Below are 9,895 nucleotides of genomic sequence, written 5' to 3'. Positions count from 1 at the left end.
TGTTTTTATGCAAAGGACCTCTGTTTCCCTATTGTTGTTAGTCACTCAGTCATGTCCAAGCAAGCATTTATGACCCGATGGACTGTAGCACACCAGGATCCTCTGTGCATGGAATTCTCCAAGCATGGTTACTGGAGTGAGTTTCCATTTCCTTTTTCATGGGCTTTTATCCAACCAGGGATCAAACCAGTGTCTTCCACATTGCAGGCAGATTCTTTAATGACTTGAGCCACCAGTGAACCTGAAAGGAACTCTACTTTTAAAGTTAAATATTGAAAACATTAATGCTTGATTACTAGGTGGTTTCTGCTTTACAAAAAAAATTTTTGATGTGGACCATTTCTGAAGTCTTTACTGAATTTCTTATAATGTTTGCCAAGAGGCATGTGATATCTTAGATCCCTAACTGGGGATCAAACTCTTATCCCCTGCATTGGAAGGTGAAATTTTAACCACTGGATTACCAAGAATGTCTGTTAGATTATTTCTTTATGCCATAAGTATTTACAAGTTTGAGAGGAGTAGGCATCAGATTAATTGATGTGAACAATGGAAAAATGATGAAAGATAAATTTATTTTTATTTCCTTTACATTAGATCTTATTGGAAGCTGAGCAAACACAATGTTAAAGGAAAACTATACAGAGGTGACTGAGTTTATCCTCCTGGGACTGACAGATCGAGCTGACTTGCAGCCTGTCCTTTTTGTGGTCTTCCTAGTCATCTACCTGATCACAGTCATCAGCAATGTAAGCATGATTTTGTTAATCAGAACTGACTCAAAGCTTCAGACTCCAATGTACTTCTTCCTCAGCCACCTCTCCTTTGTAGATCTCTGTTATGCCACCACTGTCACTCCTCAGATGCTGGTTCATTTCTTATGCAAGAGGAAAACCATTTCCTTCCTTGGCTGCTTTATACAGTTCCACTTTTTCATTGCCTTGGTGATTGCAGATTATTATATGCTCACAGTGATGACTTATGATCGCTATGTGGCCATCTGCAAACCATTGTTATATGGCAGCAAGATGTCCTGAGGGGTCTGCCTTTCTCTTGTTGCTGCTCCTTATTCTTATGGCTTTGCAAATGGTCTTGCCCAGACCATCCTGATGCTCTGTCTCTCCTTCTGTGGACCCAATGAAATCAACCACTTTTACTGTGTGGACCCACCTCTCCTAGTCCTGGCCTGCTCAGATACTAATTTCAATGAGACTGCCACATTTGTGGGGGCTGGTTTCAACCTCATGTGTTCTCTCACCATCATCTTCATCTCCTACATTTTCATCTTTAGACCCATTCTGCATATCCACTCTACAGAAGGGAGACACAAGGCCTTCTCTACCTGTGGGTCTCTCCTGACAGCTGTCACTGCCTTTTATTGGACACTGTTCTGCATGTATCTGAGGCCCCCTTCTGAGACAACAGGGCAAAATTGTAGCTGTTTTTTAATATCTTTGTGAGTCCTATGCTACATCCTTTGATCTACAGCCTTAAGAACAAAGACGTTAAAAACGCAGTAAGGAGAATGATAGAAAGGAAATTTTTTTCCCAAGCACAGTGCACATTTTGATCACAGGTATGTAACATATCCATATTGTCTGATCAATTAGTGAGTTATTTAAAATAAAAAATCATTTTGCCTCTGAATTACTTTTTCTTTTGTAATTCACGTATAAAACTTGGAAGACTGTTAGCCTATTGTTAGTTGTGACTCAGTGTATTAAAAAAAAAAACACATATAAATTAAAACACAAGACCAAGCAGCATTGTTATTGCTGTATAAAACTAATAAAGGACAGTTTATTATATCCACTTTACTCATAATTGTACAGTTTTAATATACAGTCCTACAGCCTTCCAAACAAAGATGTAAAAAAGAGCAATAAGCAAAGTGTTACAAGAGAAATTGTTTGTCAAATCAGATACACATTTCACCAGATGTATGTAATATATCTCTAACTAATCAGAGATAATTTTCAGTTAATAAATCACTCTTCCTATTGGCTTATTTTTCTTTTGTAATTCACTTATAAGACTTGGAGGAATGTGTCAGATCATTAGCTTGTGTTATTTTAGTGTATTTAAAATAAATGTCATATAGGAATTTAATGACAAGACCAGACAGCATTGTTATTGCTCTGTAAAATTACTAAGGACAGATCATTCTATTCACAGTACTCATAATGGTACAATGTTATAAAAGACAAATTCACCAAGTCGTGCTAAGACAATGAAATCTGTTTGATTTGGAGGATTTAAAGTTTCCGAAATATTTTCGAAAACTTATCAGCCGTATCAGGAAGAGAGGTTTTTCTCTTCGTTTGCTTGATTTTTTTTCCTTTGTTCACATTATGTATCAGTGAAGATCACTGTGTATCCTAGTACTCTAAGAAACTTGTTTAGATATTAGTATTGGTCCAATGGAATCCTAATTCTTGAATCATTTGGCAGAAATGCCAAATTGCTTTTAGATTTTGAAAAAAAAAGAATCTTTTGATTTGTTTTACCAATATGTGTCCTGCTTTTAAAACTGATATTTTACTTTCATTCATTATTTTTTTAATTATGATATTTTACCAGCTCACAATCATAAACACAAAATAATATAAAGAGCACTTGTCTAAGCATAACAAATCATCGCTAAGTATTCACACAATAACACTTTTGTTTAGGATTCACACATCTCCATGTCATGGACCCCACTGCTCACCTTTGGCATCTCCTCCTGAGGCATACAAGTGGGGGAACCTTATGGTGCTGGAAAACTCTCAGAAGAGATGGCAGTTAAGCAGTATATGGTTCTATTTGGCCAAGCTAGTTGATTTCTCTGCTTTTTTCAGATCTTCAGTATCCCCACACAAGTTTTATTGTTTCACACATAAGACATGAGAGAAATGTTTGTGTATTTTTCTCTTTTCTTTGCATAGTTCTTTAAACATGGAGTTTATATTATTAAATTATGTCAGGTAATAAGTTAGTATTATTCCTCATAACATTTATAGTTTCTATCTCATTTCTGATACTTAAAACCTAAAAGTTGTTTCTGATAATCATAGCTCTTTAGCGGTACGTTTATTGTTTCCTGTGCAGTCAGTTCAGTTCAGTCACTCAGTCATGTCTGACTCTCTGCAACCCCATGGACTGCAGCATGCCAGGCTTCCCTGTCCATTACCAACTCCCAGAGCTTGCTCAAACTTGTGTCCATCAAATCAGTGATGCCATCCAACCATCTCATCCTCTGTCATCTCCTTCTCCTTCTGCCTTCAATCTTTCCTAGCATCAGGGTCTTTTCTGTTCAGTCAGTTCTTTGCATCAGGTGGTCAAGGTGTTGGGAGCCCCGTTAGGCATTACTGACAAAATGGAGGCATGGCCCCAAACCTCTCTCTTTGTCCTGCAGGCACAGACTCGGGATGAAGGAGGTAGGCCTTGTCATTCTGACTTGTTTTTCCCTCTCCTCGGCTGAGTTGACTGAAAAGGAATATTAAGGTGCTTACTGTTCTTGAGAGAAGCATGAGAAGGCACAAAGCCTTCTGCAGCTGTGCTCAGAGAATAATTCATAAAATTAATCATTGACATTTGTTTAAGGACTTTTACAAAAGAGTGTTCCAGGATGAGCACATAGGCCGCAGCTTGAGGCCATGGGAGGGATTGCTATCTGAAGCCTATTTGTGAGGAAAATGTTTATGGCAAAGGATTTTACTGAATTTAGGGCTTAGAAATAATTAAAATAGTTAGAAGTTAAAGATTTAAGGAATGTTGTAATGTTAGCATATTTTACTATAGCTTACAGAGGTTAGGAATTTTAGAGATACTAATAGCTAGAAGCCTTTTTAAGAGATAGTGAGCTCAGGATGTTTGGGGCAAACAGGATTTAGAAAGATAAGAAATAAACTGAGGAATGTAGCATGAGTTAGAATGCAATCACAAGTTAGCTATAGGACACATAAGAGGAAGTAGATAATAGATGGTAAAGTTGATTCCGAGAGAATCGCTGAAGCAGGAACTCTGTTTGAAGGGCAACAATGATTTATGGAGATAATAAATCTGGGTGAGGAGGAACTGAAAATGTCAAACCTCTGACCTAACGCCTTTGTAAAAGTATAAAAGAAAATCTTAAACTTGAAATGCACAGTCCGAGAAAATTGAGAGGCTGCATCATTACTCACCAACACCATCCCTCCCTTTAGGTTGAAACCCTGGCTCCTGGAGCTGAACTCTGGCAATATTGGAGTTTTAGCTTTAGCATCAGTCCTTCCAATGAATATTCCGGTCTGATTTCTTCTAGGATAGACTGGTTGTATCTCCTTGCAGTCCAAGGGACTCTAGAATCTTCTCCAACACCACAGTTCAAAAGCATCGATTCTTCAGCACTCAGCTTTCTTTATAGTCCAGCTCTCACATCCATACTACTGGAAAAACCATAGCTTTGACTAGAAGAACCTTTGTTGGCAAAGTAATATCTTTGCTGCTCAGAGGTGAAATCGTCTGCCTGCAATGCAGGAGACATGGGTTCAATCTCCAGGTCGGGAAGATCCCCTGGAGAAGGAAATGGCAACGCACTCCAGTACTCTTGCCTGGAGAATCCCATGGATGGAGGAGCCTGGCGGGCTACAGTCCACGGGGTCGCAAAGAGTCGGACACGACTGAGTGACTTCACTTTCACTTTCCTAGATTGGTCAAAGCTTTTTGATTTTAACCACTGTGAATTAAATTATATTTTCCAAGTTTCTTTTCTTTTTACTCCTTGTTTGACTATGACACATTCTATCATCTATTTTCAATAAATTTCCTTAAATTTTATATTCATACTTGTCTTAACTTAGTCATTAATCAGTACATCTACTTTATTGTTAAATAATAAAAGGAGCTTAGAACATTTTAATTATGAATATATCCTGCTTCTAACTAATAAACTTTCATCTGCAGGCATAGAATGCATCATTAATAATAAATTATTTAATAATGAACTTTACACATTACCTATGTAGAATATGAATTCAAGTATATTTGTATTAAATATTGATTCAATATCCATGTTCCTTTGACTTTGGTGACACTTACCCCTGTTTCTATGACAATTATCTTTGCTGTCACTCTTCATTTATGGTTTAGTTTTCTTCTTAGTGTTATAAACCCTTAATTAGTTCTTTTAGTGAGAGTCCCTTCAATCCACTTATCTAAGAATATCATTTGCCCATTCGGAATGGAGCATTCATTTGGTTATGAATATACCAAGACAAATAGTTGTTTTCAGTATTTAAAATATATTTTATTTTCTGGCTTCTTTTAGTTTGATTATAGAGATAGGTGCACTATTAGATTATCTTTCTCTGTGGGTAAAGTGTTATCATTATTCAGTTCAGTTCAGTTCAGTCGCTCAGTCGTGTCCAACTCTTTGCAACCCCATGAATCGCAGTTATCATTAGTTTTCTTGTTTTCAGTTTCAGTGTTGTGCTAGCTGTGGACCTGTCTTCAGGTTGAGGTATGGAAACAACCTATGACTGAAACTGTAGACAACTTGGTTTGTGAAGGCAGGAACTCAAACACTACCCGAACACATACCAGCCGTGTAGCACAAGGTGAGTTAGTGACACAATTTTCCTTTAAAAGAACTTCTATCTGTTTAGCTGAAACTTCAAGAGTGAGTCACTGCCTCTTTGGGTTGTTTTAAGGAATCAGCTGATCTATATAAATGATGTTTGCCAATCACTTTGCCAGTTTCAGACTCCTATTATTGTCTGACCTTTTCAAGACATCCACGTTCATCATGCAGGATATTGATAAGAGCTCAGAACTTTGGAGAGGAAGTCATTTCATTATAAAAGAAAGGGAAAACATAAAACAAGCAGTCATCAAACTTTCATTCTGATATTTTTTTGTGCCCGCATACAGCTTTTAAGGCAAACAGTGATTTGAAATTATGGAGAATAAGATTAAGACATATGATTTTCTCTCTGATCCCAGCTGTTCCAATGAATCTCTAGAGGGCTGATTCCCAATGTCACATTCCTGACTACCGCTCCTAAGTTCTTCTGAGATTTGCTTTAAGAGTGGGTCCCTACCTCCCATATCCTGCTAGAAATGTGGTTACATTTCTCAGCTTAGAGAGGATCAATGAACTATCTTAATCAGAGGTAGAGAAAACAAGTGCACATCCAAACCAGAAGTTAACCTCTGTGTTTCTACTTTCTCTTTTTAGTCAAAAGAAACTTTAGTAAAGTCTCAATCTAATTCCTACAATTTACACTTTGTTTTATCAAGTTATGTACAGGCATTCCTTTTTGTTTTCAGTGTCAGTTTGAAATTCAACTAATTTCCTGGGCAACAAAGTTATTGAAATGTCTATTGATCTTTCTGAACAATATTTTACAGAGCTGTCAGTGGTGTAGAAGAACCAAGAAAGGCTTCCCACACACTAATATAAGGACATGTCTTCAGGCATATGATGGACCTGATCCTAGTATAAGAGATCTTATCATTAGAGGCGGACAACCCAAGAACCACTTGCATATTGATTTTTTGATTTCTTGTTAAGATTGTTGGGGTGCCTTATTTTTATTGAGGATCCATGATTTTAATAGCCTTTTCAAGGTTTTCATGAGATATATACCAAAGCAAACAAATAAAACAGAGGATGTGAAAACCATCTTACAGTGAATTCATGCTAAAACTTTACCTTTACTGCTTTTTTTTCTGAAACAAAATATTTTCTCATTGACTTGTAATTAAATATCCTACAAAATTCATCTATGCAAGTAGATTGCCCTCAGTCTTGCAGGAATGGCATGCTTTGTGTACACACAGCTAGTATGTTAACAGTGTTCTGGTCTCAGAAAGCCTTACATTAGATGTAATGCTCTCCTTTCATTGTCTTGAAATGCTCCATAGTTTTTAACAAGGATACAGTATATTTGCTATTGTACTGGATCTTATCTATAGTGTACAAAGTCTTACTTCCAGGTTTAACAATTTGTAGCTTTCTACTGTCCTTGAGCTAATCCTTTAGTATATACTTTTTCCAACAGATAGAGGCTCTTCTTCGCTATGAACTAGTAAACCCATAAGTACCTTGTTGAGAAGATGCTCATCTTCTCTCCAACCTGACCAGGCAGCCAGGTCAACTGTGATTTTCTTTCTGTAAACCCAAATTCTCTCAACAGACTTTTGTTTGTTTGTTTGTCTTTCCATTTATCAGTACTTCTATTCTGCTTCAGTTGGTGCATGTCTGGATCTCACATAAGTCATTGAGCTTATGAGTCAAGACCACTTTTGGTCCCACAGACAAACATCAAGTGATACATAATAAATGAATCCTTCTTCAAATGAACTTCTCTAGTTCAGTTTCCTGCCACATCTTTATACTTTTGAAATTCCCAAGTCTTGATCACTCTCCTTCCATTTTTCTCTGTTCTGGTAATCACCACTTATTCTATCTCTTGAGTTGCTTGTGTGTTAAAGATCATGAAAAATTTCCTAAGCCGTCTTGATGCTGTCATACAAATGAATATACTGTTTTCAGAGTTTCCTCCTAAACGTTACTTTAGAGCACCTGTAACTCGGTGCTAACTCTTATTCTCCAGCAAAGGTTGTTGCATTTTGACTGGAAACTCATAGACAGAAATGAGTCACAGCCTCAATGAAGTAAACATTTGTGTTTGAGGGAGCAACTCACATATGATTTTCTGCAATGCTCTGTGCTAACTGGGTGCACACACACATGCCTACAGTTTCCAAAGAAAGATTACAGTTTTTTATTTAGTGGAAGATTTTTTAAATTCTGCAGTGCTTTAAAATTTTCAAGAGTTTCATACACATGATTTTACATATTCTCATAATAACTTGATTTTCCCATAACCCGATACTGACTTTCCCCATTTCCCTCTCCCCACTGGCAGCCATAGCTTGGCTTCTGTATCTGTGAGGTTGCTTCTTTTTTGTTTAATTCACAAGTGTGTTCTATTTTTTATATTCCACATGCATGTGATATCAACCAACATTTGTGTGTTTTCTCTTTATACATTATTTCAGTAGCTTAATGCCCTCCAATTGAATCCATGTTGTCACAAACAGCAAAACTGTATTCAGATACAATAAGTCCTTTACATATGAACCTTCAAGCTGTGAATTTTCAAAGATGTGAATGTGTTGTTGGCATGTCGAATCACATAAGTTAGTTCTCATGACTGGTGTACATTATGTGCATACATCCTCTACAAGTGGTTGTGCTTTTGTGTATTCTACTGTACAGTATCTTTATTTCAAAGATATCCAGAGGCAAGTGTAAAAGCAGTACTAATTTTGAAAGACATTTCAGATGCTCTCTATAGATTCCCACTTACCTACACTGGTTTGGTGAATGGAAATACATGACATGATGAAAAAGTTCACTGCAGGTGCCTCATCATCAATAGAAATGTCATTTTCTGCTCTGTGTGGTTGATACCCATGTCTATCTCAATTAGACATGCTGCTTGGTCATGTCAAGGGGGAGGAGAGAGCAACAGTCCTGTCACTATTCTGCTGTGCCTGGGTGACTGTAACTCTCAAGAAAATGGTAGAGAGGCATATCTAAGCTGCATTCTCATTTTCAGTTTTATCTGCAAGACTGCTGGTATGTTAGCTGGCAAAGAATCCACCTGCAATGCAGGGGACCCTGGTTTAATCCCTGTGTCAGGAAGTTCCCCTGCAGAAGGGGTAGGCTATACACTCCAGTGTTCTTGGGCTTCCTGGTGACTCAGACAGTAGAGAATCTACCTGCAATGCAAAGACCTGGGTACAATCCCTGGATTGGGAAGATCCCCTGGAGGAGGCCATGGCAACCCACTCCTGCATTCTTGCCTGGAGAATCCCCATGGACAGAGGTGCCTGGCAGGCTACAGTCCATGATGTCACAAAGAGTCAGATCTGTTGAGTGAATAAGCACAGCACAATGCTAGTAATTTTAATCTCTGACTCCTGCGTGTAGTCTGCAAGTGATTCATGACCAAGAAGGATAGTGATTCAACGGCCCCTTTAGTATCCAGCAACGGTGAAGCCAGAAATATCACTTCAATCACAACATTTATTGAGTAATTATTGTGTAACACTCTAGTCTGAGTCAGGGATGTGAGACAAAACAAAATCCTACTCCCATATTTTAACTGAAGATAATTTAATGGAAAGAATTTAATGAGGAGAATATTGGCAGTGTTAAACAAATCAGTCCAAGAATTTGAAGCACCCGGAGGCTAAGGTCATAAGGCAATTTTCATACAAGTCCTGAAGCAGCCAACACAAGGGCCTCTGTCAGGGCTCTAGGGTCACGGGATCCAGGAAGAACGTGCCAGGCCACCTTTTCAACACACACCTCAGCAGGAATTTTCCTTGAAAAGATGCAGCCACCTTAACACTTCATTGTGAAACTGGGAGAAAATGAAAATGAAATTTGGATACTTTTCTCTCCTTCTCATCTCTGTTATGCTCCTGGTTTCTCCCGCTGGCCTACCTCAGATGGAAATTAGACACTTGAGAAGCTCTATTGATGGAATTTAAGGACTAAGCTCCAGGTTGACCAAAAAGATAAAAAAGACAAACTCTATAGATGCTCTAGACTGACAAAGGAAACATCGTCGGCACATTTATATTATCTGTATATCCATGGTATTCCCTTTGCCAGGTATTTATTATTATAACAATTTAAAATACAAAGAGCAATGTTCAGAATCAGTAAATAAGTAGTTCAAGTGCAGCAAAAGTTATCTGACCTTCTGATGGTTTTCCTATATCATTCAGTCTTCTATCTGCATGAGAACATAATAACTTCCCCAAGTCAAGTCTCAAAATATCAAGACATTTAGGCATTGGTTTAAAAAAAATAAGAGTCCCATTAGTACATCATTTCAGATTTGATTCCCTG

The 9,895-nt window shown here is 37.7% G+C and overlaps 1 pseudogene; it reads left to right on the top strand.

The window, feature by feature from the left end:
• The first annotated feature begins 623 nt into the window (after positions 1–623).
• LOC128060242 (olfactory receptor 1030-like) lies at positions 624–1,570 on the top strand (annotated as a pseudogene).
• The last annotated feature ends 8,325 nt before the right edge of the window (positions 1,571–9,895 follow it).

Source organism: Budorcas taxicolor, chromosome 2, assembly GCF_023091745.1.
Source record: "Budorcas taxicolor isolate Tak-1 chromosome 2, Takin1.1, whole genome shotgun sequence".
NCBI classification, from domain to species: domain Eukaryota; kingdom Metazoa; phylum Chordata; class Mammalia; order Artiodactyla; family Bovidae; genus Budorcas; species Budorcas taxicolor.
The sequence above is the reverse complement of the archived record's forward strand: the minus strand, read 5'-3'. Positions and strand labels throughout refer to the sequence as shown.